General features: G+C 42.2%; 1 protein-coding gene and 2 pseudogenes across 1 annotated transcript in view; 2 read left to right on the plus strand and 1 right to left on the minus strand.

Annotated features, from left to right (window-relative positions):
* Positions 1 to 13,343, plus strand: part of ASXL2 (ASXL transcriptional regulator 2) — a 154,648-nt gene that overhangs the window by 12,727 nt on the left and 128,578 nt on the right. The window lies entirely within an intron of this gene.
* LOC134728659 (beta-enolase-like) lies at positions 8,441 to 10,281 on the plus strand (annotated as a pseudogene).
* LOC112438935 (U6 spliceosomal RNA) lies at positions 11,624 to 11,724 on the minus strand (annotated as a pseudogene).

Here is a 13,343-nt window from a genome sequence, read left to right on the forward strand (position 1 = left end):
TTGGAATATGAAAGTCACACTTTGAGAACAGATGTGGGGGACAAGAGGGGCAACCATTTCCCAGTCTTAGTATTGGATTGCTTCATATGTATTTCTCAGCTCTGTTTTCTAGCAGATAAAAGGTAGTAAATGACAAAGTTTTAATGAAAATGATTTTTCAAACTAGATTTCTTATAGACCTCCCATAGGGAATTTGCTGATTCTGAAAGTTGTCTATGAAAATTGAAGTTTTGTCAGGCGCAGTGGCTCATGCCTGTAATCCCAGCACTTTGGAGGCCAAGGCGGGCGACTCACGAGGTCAAGAGATGGAGACCATCCTGGCCAACATGGTGAAACCTTGTCTCTACTAAAAATACAAAACTTAGCTGGGCGTGGTGGCATGCACCCATAGTCCCAGCTACTTGGGAGGCTGAGGCAGGAGAATCGCTTGAACCCGGGAGGCAGAGGTTGCAGTGAGCCAAGATGGCGCCACTGCACTCCAGCCTTGCGACAGAGCGAGACTCCACCTCAAAAAGAAAAAGAAAAAAGAAAATTGAAGTCTTAAGCTTTAATGACAATCTTAAAAATTGTATATTTTTAACTTGCTGTGTGATTTTGGTATCCATATTTAATGGAGTAGGCAGACAATAGGGAAATTATGCGTTTGTACCAAGTAAAGGTCACAGCTGTCATCATGGTGCATTAATGGAATGAAGGTTTCACCATAGTTTGAATAAGAAAATGTGGTTACATGTGTCCACAGAGCACATCTCAGGTCTCATGCAGTTGGAGTTAAGACCATTGTGATGTAGTTAACAGTCCAACGTTAGTTTAATTTTTACTTAAAATGGAAGCTCATTGTTTTATATTGGATTTTTTTTTTTTTTTTTTTGAGACGGAGTCTTGCTCTGTCACCCAGGCTGGAGTCCAGTGGCACGATCTCGGCTCACTGCAAGCTCTGCATCCTGGGTTCACGCCATTCTCCTGCCTCAGCCTCCCAAGTAGCTGGGACTACAGGTGCCCGCCACCATGCCTGGCTAATTTTTTTTTTTTTTTGTATTTTTAGTAGAGACAGGGTCTCACCGTGTTAGCCAGGATGGTCTCCATCTCCTGACCTTGTGATCCGCCTACCTTGGCCTCCCAAAGTGCTGGGATTACAGGCGTGAGCCACCACGCCCAGCCTATATTTGGATTAAAAAATTTTTTTTATATCATTTTTATTTTTATTTTGTTTCTGAGACAGAGTCTCGCTCTGTCATCCAGGCTGGAGTGCAGTGGCATGATCTCAGCTCACTGCAATCTCTGCCTCCTGGGTTCAAGCAATTTTTGTGCTTCTACCTCCCAAGTAGCTGGGACTTAAAGGTGCGCGCCACCACACCAGGACAATTTTTTGTATTTTAGTGGAGACGGGGTTTTGCCATGTTGGCCAGGCTGGTCTCGAACTCCTGGCCTCAAGTGAGCCACCCACTTCAGCCTCCCAAAGTGCTGACGTTACAAGCGTGAGCCACCGTGCCTGGCCTAAATTGGATTTAAATTGTAAATTTTAGCCCGGTGCGGTGGCTCACACCTGTAATCTCAGCACTTTTGTAGGCTGAGGTGGGTGGATCACCTGAGGTCAGGAGTTCAAGACCAAGCTGGCCAATATGGCAAAACCCCTTCTCTAATCAAAATACAAAAAATTAGCTAGGTGCGGTGGCAGGCGCCTGTATTCGGGAGGCTGAGGCAGAAGAATCGTTCGAATACAGGAGGTGGAGATTTCAGTGAGCTGAGATCGCGCTATTGTACTCCAGCCTGGGCAACGAGAGCGAAACTCCGTCTCAAAAAAAAAAATTTGTAAATTGTAAATATGTTTTATTTTTGTAATTGTGTAAGAGCAATAAGCCTAAGAGATTTATACCTAGTATAATTTAGTATCATTTGTGTGTATGTTCATATAAAATGTAAAATGTTGTAACTTAACCTGGTACAGTGTGAGCCCTGAGAATTTTTTTTTAAATAGTACTAAAGTTTGAGATATACTACTTTAACTTGATGTTTTCTGTGATTAAGTAAAAGATTACCCTGTGCCCAAAACTAAATATAACTTTTCAAAACATGTTCTTCCTTTTATAGTTCATTTTCCTTTCTTTTATCAAAATTTAAAAACCTAGAGTCATCATCTGTGTTTTTAAGGTCACCTGCCACTAAAAGTCTTAATGGATTTTTGAAATCTCTTTTCTCATTTCCATTTCCAATTCCTGTGCCTTAGTTGCTGTAGTTTGCGAAACTGGATTTCATTACCTGTCTATTAAAGCTCTCTCCAATCCAACTGACCACCCTGTTTTTGTTAGAATAATCTTAAAATGTGAGTCTTGTTGTAATGTTTCTTTCTTAGTTTTTTGCTAACTCCTCACCTGCCAGTAAGGTAAATTGAAGGTGTATCGCCTGGCATTAAGAGTGTTTTCTTATGATCTTGCCCTTGCCTCTGTTCAGTTCTCTTTTACTGTTGCTGCTTTTGTGCCCAGTGCTCCACCGTTAACGAGTGGTTCATGAAACATGCCATTTCTTCTGGACATACCTGTTTTGTTGCTTACTTTTTCTGAAATTCCCACACCTTTCTTCACTTAATTGAGTTCACTTCTATTTTTATTTTATTTTATTGTATTTTTTTTTTTTTTTGAGATGGAGTCTCGCTCTGTTACCCAGGCTGGCGTGCAGTGGCGTGATCTCAGCTTACTGCAACCCCCACCTCCCGGGTTCAAGCAGTTGTCCTGCCTCAGCCTTCCAAGTAGCTGGGATTACAGTCACCTGCCACCATACCCAGCTAATTTTTGTACTTTTAATAGAGATGGAGTTTCACCATGTTGGCCAGGCTGGTCTCGAACTCCCGACCTCAAGTGATCTGCTTGCTTCGGCCTCCCAACGTGTTGAGATTACAGGTGTGAGCCACGGCACCTGACCTGTTTTTTTGTTTTGTTTTGTTTTTGTTTTTGAGACAGAGTCTTACTCTGTTCCTGAGGCTGGAGTGCAGTGGCGCGATCTCGGCTCTTTGCAAGCTCCGCCTTCTGGATTCAGGCCATTCTCCTGCCTTAGCCTCCCGAGTAGCTGGGACTACAGGTGCCTGCCACCACGCCTGGCTAATTTTTTGTCTATTTTAGTAGAGACAGGGTTTTGCCATGTTAGCCAGGATGCTCTTGATCTCCTGACCTCATGATCTACCCGCCTCGGCCTCCCAAAGTGCTGGGATTACAGGTGTGAGCCACTGTGCCTGGCCCCTGTTTTTATTTTAAGTTCCAGAGAACTCATGTCCAGATAAGTTAATTACTTCCTGCTGTGAGAATTTTTTTTTTTTTTGGAGGTGGAGTCTCGCTCTGTTGCCAGGCTGGAGTGCAGTGGCGCGATCTTGGCTCACTACAACCTCTGCCTCCTGGGTTCAAGCGATTCTCCTGCCTTAGCCTCCTGAGTAGGTGGGACTACAGGGGCGTACCACCACGCCTGGCTAATTTTTTGTATTTTTTAGTAGAGATGGGGTTTTACCGTGTTAGCTAGGATGGTCTCGATCTCCTGACCTTGTGATCCACGTGCTTCGGCCTTCCAAAGTGCTGGGATTAAAGGCGTGAGCCACTGTGCCTGGCCGTGAGCTGCTTTAGTTTGCATTTTAAAATTTGGTTGTATTTAAAAATATTGTATTGTAATGAATTTGTCCATCTGTCTTTCCTACCAAAATAAGAGCTTTTTTGAGGGCAAGAATTAATGTCTTCTAAAAATCTTACGTTTTGGCTGGGCGTGATGGCTCACACCTGTAATCCCAGCACTTTAGGAGGCCGAGGCAGGTGGATCACCTGAGGTCAGGAGTTCGAGACCAGCCTAGCCAACATGGTGAAACCCTATGTCTACTGAAAGTAAAAAAAAAAAAATTAGCAGGGCATGGTGGTTTGTACCTGTAATCCCAGCTACTTGGGAGGCTGAGGCAGGAGAATCACTTGAACCTGAGAGGCAGAGGTTGCAGTGAGCTGAGATCATGCCACTGCACTCCAGCCTGGCCAACAGAGCGGGATTCTGTCTCAAAAAACAAACAAACAAACAAAACCACAAATTATTCTTTATCCTTAACACCTGTTGTGTAGTATGCACACAATAGGCATTTAATAAATACTTGTCAAATTAATTTGAAATGTATATTTTGACTAATTTTTCCCCTTCTTGTGGAACTGGATATTTAGATCTTGGCCGTCTAATGTATTAAAGATGGATTAAGTGGTTGGAGAATGGAATCAGGAATCATATGTACCATCATACTTTTGTAATTGTTTATATCCTGATACATGCCATTGTAATATAAGTGAAGCTCCTTAGTTTTTCGGTGCCTTAAAACACTGTAATTTCTAAATTTCTTTGTTTGGCTTTGTATCAGTTTTAGGTATTTTCTTAATTATATCCAATCAAACATTTTGTTAGCCCTCCTTATTGATGTCCTAGACATACATAGATTTACTTCACTTTAGTGTTTGTGAAACTTGGTTCTAAGTTAGGATTAATGCATTATTTTTTCACTCTATTAATACTGATATTTAAAATTTAGTTAGGAGAATGTGTAACATAAGTTTCCTCCGTTTCACAAAAGTTAAATGAATTTTTTAAATATAGGAATAATATGACATTAAATTAGCTGGAAAATAGAGGAAAATAATCCCTCATCATTCTACCATCTGATACAGTACAGTACTTTGGAATCTGATCTTCCCCAGTCTGCCTGCCATCATTTACTTTGTTAAGTTTGATTTGTTGGGTTTTGTTGAGGATTTTTGCATCTATGTTCATGAGAGATATGGGTCTGTAGTTTGATTTCTTTTAAAACTGGCCTGATAGAATGAGTTAGTAAGTACAGATGCTTCTTGATTTACATGGGGTGATGTCCCAAGAGGCTTATTGTAAATTGAAGATATCCTAAGTTGAAAATACGTGGCTGACTAGGAGCTTGGTTTTGCTGCTGCTGCCCAGCATCACAAGTATGGTTTCTACTGAATGTGTATGGCTTTTGCAGCAACATAAACTTGAAAAATCAAATCACTGTAATTGGGGACATTTTGTATTCCTTCTGTTTCTGTTTTCTGGAAGATATTGTAGAGAATTGGTATAGTTCTTTAAGTATTTTGTGGAGTTCACTAGTAAACCCATCTGGGCCTGAGGCTTTCTGTTTTGAAAGGTTATTAATGATTAATTCAGTTTCTTTAATAGATGATAGGCCTATTCAGATGATCTGTTTTTTCTTGTGTGAGTTTTGTCAGATTGTGTCTTTCGAGGAATTGGCCTTTTCTTCTATGTTATTAAGTATGTGGGCATAGAATTGTTCAGGATTTCTTTATTTTTTCAATGTTCATGGGAACTGTAGTGATATTTCTTCTTTCATTTGTGGTACTACTAATTTGTTTGTGTCTTCTCTCTTTTTTACTTAGCCTGGCTAGAGGCTTATTGATGTTATTGGTCTTTCCAGGAAGCAGCATTTGGTTTTGTTAGTTTTTTCGTATTGATTTCTTGTTTTCAATTTCATTGTTTTCTGTTATAATTTTTATTTTCTTATTTGTTACTTTGGATTTAATTTGCTTTTCTAGTTTTTAAAAATGGAAGCTTAAGTTTTGATTTTAGTTCTTTTTGTGTTTTGTTTTTTTTGGAGGCAGGGTCTAGCTCTCTGTCGCCCAGGCTGGAGTGCAGTGGTGTGATCTCAGCTCACTGCAGCCTCTGCCTCCTGGGCTCAAGCAATCCTCCCACCTCAGCCTCCCAAGTAGCTGGGACTACAAGCATGCACCACCATGCCCAATTAATTTTTGTATTTTTTGTAGGGATGGGATTTCGCCATGTTGCCCAGGCTGGTCTCGAACTCCTGAGCTCAAGTGATCACCAGCCTCGGCCTCCCAAAGTGCTGGGATTACAGGCATGAGCCACCACACCCAGCATAGATCTTCTTTTTTTTTCCTCTGAGATGGAGTCTCTCTGTCACCCAGGCTGGAGTGCAGTGGCATGATCTCGGATCACTGCAACCTCTGCCATCCGGGTTCAAGCAATTCTCTTGCCTCAGCCTCCTGAGTAGCTACCATTACAGGCATGTGCCACCACGCCCGGCATTTTTGTATTTTTAGTAGGTACAGGGTTTCACCATGTTGGCCAGGCTGGTCCGGAACTCCTGACCTCATATCCACCCGCCTTGGCTTCCCAAAGTGCTGGGATTACAGGCGTGAGCCACCGCACCCAGCCAGATCTCTTTTTCTAATACATGCATTCAGTCTTTAAATTTCCCTCTAAGCACTGCTTTTGCTATATCCCACAAGCTTTGATGTTATATATATATTTTTTTGTTTCCATCTTTTTTTATTTTTGAGGCGGAGTTTCGCTCTTGTTGCCCAGGCTGGAGTGCAGTGGCGCGACCTCGGCCCACTGCAACCTCTGCCTCCCGGGTTCAAGTGATTCTCCTGCCTCAGCCTCCGGAGTAGCTGGGATTACAGGCATGCGCCACCATGCCCGGTTAATTTTGTATTTTTAGTAGAGATGGGGTTTCTCCATGTTGGTCAGTACTCCCGACCTCAGGTGATCCGGCCGCCTCGGCCTCCCAAAGTGCTGGGATTACAGGTGTGAGCCACCGTGCCTGAGCATTTATTTTATTTTATTTTTAAGAGACAATGTTTTGCTATGTTGCCTAGGCTGGTCTCAAACTCCTGAGCTGAGGCAATCTGCACACCTTGGCCTTCCATAGTGCTGGGATTAGAGATGAGTCGCTGTGCCTGGCAAAATATTTTAAACTTATTTTGAGATTTCTTTTTTGACCCATGTGTTATTTAGAAGTGTGCTGTTTAGTTTCCAAATATTTAGGGGGTTTCCAACGATCTTAATGATTTCTGGTTAAATTCCACTGTAGTCTGAGAACAGACATGTATGATTTGTTTCTTTTAATTTGTTAAGGTGTGTTTTATGGCTCAGAATGTAGTCTATCTTGGTGAATATTCCATGTGAGCTTAAGAAAAGTCTGTTTACTTTGCAGAGTCTTTAGCTCCTCTCTGCGTTTTGTCCAGGTTGTATAGCTACATTCAGTGGGAGTGACAGGGTGGAATATGCTTAGTCCATTTTAAGAATTGGAACTCATCCCTATATTTTGAGGTATTTCTTTCGGAGAGATTGGAAATATGGTTACTTGTAATTTGCTTCTTTGATACGTTACTTTATTTAAGGTATATACCTATTTGTAGTGCCACCAGCAATGTATGAAATCACTAGTTTTGCCACATAAGGGATATATTTTAAGGGTAACACTTTTTGCTTAAAAGTTATAAGACAGCTTGGAAGTTCAGCTAAAATTAAATAATATTGCCTTAAATGGTTAGAAAAGTATAAAATAAAAGTAATTAAATATATATTTCAGTCTGAGGTTTTTCATGTAAAATTCAGGTTTCTTAGCTGGGTGTGGTGGTGTGTGCCTGTAGTCCCAGCTACTTGGGAGGCTAGGGTGGGAGAATCACTTGAGCCTAGCAATTCAAGACCAGTCTGGGCAACATAGCAAAACCCTGTCTCAAAAAGAAAAGGCCAGGCGTGGTGGCTCACACCTGTAATCCCAGCACTTCAGGAGGCCAAGGCAGGCAGATCACCTGAGGTAAGGAGTTTTGAGACCAGCCTGGCCAACATGGTGAAACCCCGTCTCTACTAAAAATACAAAAATTAGCTGGGTGTGGTGTCAGGCGCCTGTAATCCCAGCTACTCGGGAGGCTGAGACAGGAGAATTGCTTGAACCCAGGAGACGGAGGTTCCAGTGAGCCGAGATCACACCACTGCACTCCAGCCTGGGCAATAAAGAGCGAGACTCCATCTCCAAAAAAAAAAAAAAAAATTAGATTTCTACTTATGTTCATTTTATTTGTCACCATTTCTTCCCTTTATCAATTTCCCTCTTTATATTAGGCTTTAAATTTTTTTTTTTTTTTTTTTGAGGCGGGGTCTCGCTCTGTCGCCAGGCTGGAGTGCAGTGGCGTGATCTCAGCCCACTGCAGCCTCCGCCTCCTGGGTTCAAGCAATTCTCCTGCCTCAGCCTCCTGAGTAGCTGGGAGTACAGGTATGTACTACCACGCCCGGCTAATTTTTGTATTTTTAGTAGAGATGGGGTTTCACCATGTTGGCCAGAATGGTCTCCATCTCTTGACCTCATGATCCGCCCACCTCAGCCTCCCAAAGTGCTGGGATTACAGGCGTGAGCCATTGTGCCTGTCCAAAAAAAAATTTTTTTTTTTTTGGAATGTAGACACAATGGAGATGAGGAGGACATGGCCGCTATGGAGTAAAGGAAGGCACCAAACTAATATACCCAGTTTGTGATGGAGAGGCCATTTCGTCATTTTGTTCTGAAACCTTTTCTGGCTTTCGCTATATAGGATAAGAGATTTAGGCAGAGACCAAGGGAAATATTATAAATATTATCAATTTAAAAGAATCAGTTGTTTGTATCTGTAAGCTAATGGAGGGAGCAGTTCTTTGGTAATTGTCTTAGGTTGGCTTAGGGTAGGATCAATTTGCAAACACTAAATCTCAGTGTCATATATGTGGAGATTCATTGTATTCAGCATTGAATGTAGTTAAATATTTATTGAGCACTTACTATATGCCAGGCACTGCTCTAGGATCTGTGGATGTAGCAGTGAACAAATGAGGAAAAATAAAATCCCTGCCTACAGAACTGCTTGAACCCAGGAGATAGAGATTGCAGTGAGTTGAGACCGCGCCACTGCACTCCAGCCTGGGTGACAGAGAGAGACTCTGTCTCAAAAATAAATAAAATAAAATAAAGTAAAATAAGAATCCCTGCCTGCATGGAATTTAACAGATTTGTAGGTAGGGGTGAAAGATGGACAACATGGTAAATAAGTAAATTATAGTATATAGTATGTTAGTGGTAAGTGCTGTGGGGAAAGTGAAAGCTGGGTGACTGGGGAATGCTGGGCTGGTTTTGAAGTAGTTCGTGATTTAAATAGGATAGTCAGGGAATGCTTCACTGAGAAGTTGACATTTGACCAAACATATGAAGGCAGTGAAGCTTTGCATACATCCAGGAAAAGAGCATTCTACATTGGTGGAGTAGATGGTGCAAAGATTCTGAAGCAGGAGAGTGCCTGCCTTAGTCTAGGAATGATGAGGTAGCCAGTGTAGCTCCATGATTAATTGGAAGTTTATTCCACGAATGCAAAGCTACTTTGTTATTAGAAAATTATTGATTCATTAAATTACTAGGTCAATGATGAAAACTATATGCAGAGATGGGTACATATAGGTACAATCCTTGTCCCAGCTACCCAGACAAAGATTTTATTTCTTAGACTCTCTTGTGTCTAGATAGTGCCAAGTGACTATTTTTGCAGTAGAATGTGAGCAGAAGTAATACGTGTCACTTCCTAGCCAAGGTACTCAAGAATAGGGTGTGCTTTTTCTATGTGTTCTCTTTTCGGGTTGGATACAGAAGAACTCCATGGCTCACCACATGGCTCACCACATGGCTTACCACATATTGGAAAGAGCCTTGTTTTTTGAATTGCTTTATTGAGAAAAGCTGCCCATCTCCCCCCCCCGCCCCCCCAAAAATCAAACTAACAGCCAATAACACAGTGATGATAAATTGCTAGAGACAAGTATATGAAAAAATTAGACATGTGATGAAGAAACTTGCTATCATTACTGTTATTTGGCATTATTCTAGAACTTGTAGCCTATGTAGTATTAAAAATGAGGTATAGGACACTGTCCCAGCTGCCACCTAGACTCGTCTCCATCGAGGACCCCTTTGACCAGAATGACTGGGCCACTTGGACCTCGTTCCTCTCAGGGGTGGACATCCAGATTGTGGGGAATGACCTGACAGTCACCAACCCCAAGAGGATTGCCCAGTCCTTTGAGAAGAAGGTCTGCAGCTGTCTGCTGCTGAAGGTCAACCAGATCGGCTCGGTGACTGAATAGATCCAGGTATGCAAACTGGCTCACTCTAACGGCTGAGGGTTGATGGTGAGCCACCACTCTGGGGAGACTGAGGACATTTTCATTGCTGACCTTGTGGTGGGGCTCTGCACAGGACAGATCAAGACTGGCGCCCCCTACCCCTTGGAGCGTCTGGCCAAATACAACCAACTCATTTGAGGATCGAGGAGGCTCTTGGGGACAAGGCTGTCTTTGCTGGATACAAGTTCCGTAACCCGAAGGCCAAGTGAGAAGCTGGAGACTCCAGGACTCCACTGGACAGACCCAGGTCTTCCAGACCTGCTTCCTGAAATAAACACTGGTGTCAAAAAAAAAAAAAAAGGTATAGGCCAGGTGAGCAGTGGCTCATGCCTGTAATCCCAGCACTTTGGGAGGCTGAGGTGGGCGGATCACCTGAGGTTAGGAGTTTGAGACCAGCCTGGCCGACATGGTGAAACCCCATCTCTAATAAAAATACAAAAATTAGCTAGGCCTGGTGGTACGGGCCTGTAGTCCCAGCTACTTGGGAGGCTGAGGCAGGAGAATTGCTTGAACCCAGGAGGCGGAGGTTGCAGTGAGCCGAGATTGCACCGTTGCACTCCAGCCTGGCGACAAAGTGAGACTCCGTCTCAAAAAACAAAAAACAAAAATTAGGTATGGTGGTGCATGCCTGTAATCCCAGCTACTCGGGAGGCTGAGGTCAGAGAATTGCTTGAACCCGGGAGACGGAGGCTGTGGTGAGCTGAGATCACGCCACTGCACTGCAGCCTGGCCAACAGAGCGAGACTCTGTCTCTAAATAAATAAATAAATAAATAAATAAATAAATGCATTATCAAGATTGTGTTTCTGTCTCTCTCTTTGTTTTTTTTTTGAGACGGAGTCTCGCTCCGTCGCCCAGGCTGGAGTGCAGTGGCGTGATCTCGGCTCACTGCAACCTCTTCCTCCCAGGTTCATGCCATTCCCTGCCTCAGCCTCGCGAGTAGCTGGGACTACAGGCACCCGCCACCATGCCCAGCTAATTTTTTGTATTTTTAGTAGCAACGGGGGTCTCACCGTGTTAGCCGGGATGGTCTCGATCTGACCTCGTGATCTGCCCGCCTCGGCCTCCCAAAGTGCTGCGATTACAGGTGTGAGCCACCGCACCCAGGCTTGTTTCTGTCTCTTTTTGTTTGGGGTGTTAATTTGATCCTCAAACTCTGTGTGGAGCAAGAAAGCTGTTAGCTTTAGCTTCATGTCATGGAGATTTAACTCCAGTGGTTGCTGGAGTGAACAAAGTTTTAATTTTTCTCTTATTCTGCCCTTTACCCTTGACGTCAGACTTCTTCCTATTAGTAAATTATTTACTGTGGTCAAGAGGATGGGAAGTGCTAATTGGGTTTCATGTGTTACTGCTAGTGTTGCTTTCCACTGTATGGATTGAGAATGGAGTAGGGGATGGATCTCCAAAAGGAAATCAGGGCCTTTTTAGCAGAAGAATGTTGAATGGTAGGTAAACTCCTAAAAACAAATCTACCTTAGGCTTTATGGAGTCCATGGACCCACAGCAACTAACAGTAAAAATTATGCCTTTCTCTTAGAACGGTCTTTATAGCTGTCATTCTGGACTCTTAAAAAAGATTATGCATTGATAATGGGTTTGGGGAGAAAACGGCATTTTATTTTTTAAATTTTTATTGTTTTTAAAAAATACAAAATGCTTCATGAATTTGCATGTCATCCTTGTGCAGGGGCCATGCTGATCTTCTCTGCATGTTCTTAGTATGTGTGCTGCAGAAGGGAGCACAAAAATGGCATTTTAACAGGATAGCTTCATTACCAAAGGCATATGTGAGAATTATTTTTGAGGGACCTTGGAATTGGACTAACTTCATCTTGTGGAGCTAATATATTGAGGATAGTAGAGTATAAGTTTGGGTAGTCATAGTACAGCTGTGTTTTGGATGACTTACTAGGAAATGCAGCTGTAGTAGGTGCTTAGATATTTGTTCAAATCAACAATAGTAAAAAGATCAATTATTTTAAGAGTATCAGACATCTACAAATAATAAATTGTTTCCTTTTCCATAATTATACCTTTCTTTTACTTCTCTTAGGTAGATATCATAATTGTGATTTCCTTCTTGATCCAAGACTTTTTAGGGGTAGAGATGAAAAATGATTTATAAGGGATTTATGGTTTTCTTGCCTTTTTTTTTTTTTTTTTTTTTTGAGACAGAGTCTCCCACTGTCACCCAGGCTGGAGTGCAGTGGCGCAATTTCAGCTCGCTGCAACCTCCTCCTCCTAGGTTCAAGTGATTCTCATGCCTCAGCCTCCCGAGTAGCTGGGACTACAAGCGTGTGCCACCACGCCTGGGTAATTTTTGTACTTTTAGTAGACACTAGGTTTCACCATGTTGGCCAGGCTGGTCTCTAACTCCTGACCTCAGGTGATCCGCCCACTGCTCTCTCCCAAAGTGCTGGGATTACAGGCGTGAGCCACGCACCCTGCCGCTTTTCTTGCATTTTAATCAGAAAGTAAGTTGGGACACTTTCTGGTTTTTGAGGTTTTCTTCTTTGTTTTTTTTTTTTTTTTTTTTTTTGAGACGAAGTTTCACTCTCGTTGCCCAGGCTGGAGTGCAATGGCGGGATCTCAGCTCACTGCAACCTCCGCCTCCCGGGTTCAAGCAATTCTCCTGCCTCAGCCTCCCAAGTAGCTGGGACTACAGGCGCCCACCGTCCCTTTGGAACTTGATGAAAACTTTGAATCTTCTCCCCAGAAAAAGATATAAACGCTAAATACTATATCTAAGTCCAAAGGGGTTCATGGAATCCTGAAGCCTGTTTATACTGTGGGCCTGAATTATAAATTAACACTCTGATCTAACGTCATGTTATTAATATTTGTATATTTATTTCTAATCTTGTCTTTTTAAAATTTAATCAAAATCTTATTGTGTATTCAATTTTGCATTCATAAGCATTTCCTTATCTTTGGAAACGCTACTTAAAAGCATTTTTAAAAACAACATAATATATTTTCAATTTAGGAATAATTTATTGGGTTTCTCTTACGTTTTGGGTATTGTCTAATTTGAGGAGCACAAAGATAAAGAGGGCTGTGCTCTCTTTTTGCTCATGTACTAAGGATCTCTTTGGAAGGGGAGTTAAATTACTTGATTATCTTAGTATTCGGTATTATTTAGATTATTTTTATAACTTTATTACAAATAATACTGCAGTAACACTTTTGTGCCTAGGCCTCATGTATTTCTATTACTTTGCTTTGATAGAAGAAGGGTTACTGGGGAAGAGGGTGTCACTCTTTGAAAGGCTCTTGAAGTTAATACCAATTTTTTTTTTCTTTTTTTGAGACAGGGTCTCACTCTGTCACCCAGGCTAGAGTGTAGTGGCATGATCTCGGCT

This window comes from Pan paniscus, chromosome 12 (genome assembly GCF_029289425.2).
Source record: "Pan paniscus chromosome 12, NHGRI_mPanPan1-v2.0_pri, whole genome shotgun sequence".
Taxonomy (NCBI): domain Eukaryota; kingdom Metazoa; phylum Chordata; class Mammalia; order Primates; family Hominidae; genus Pan; species Pan paniscus.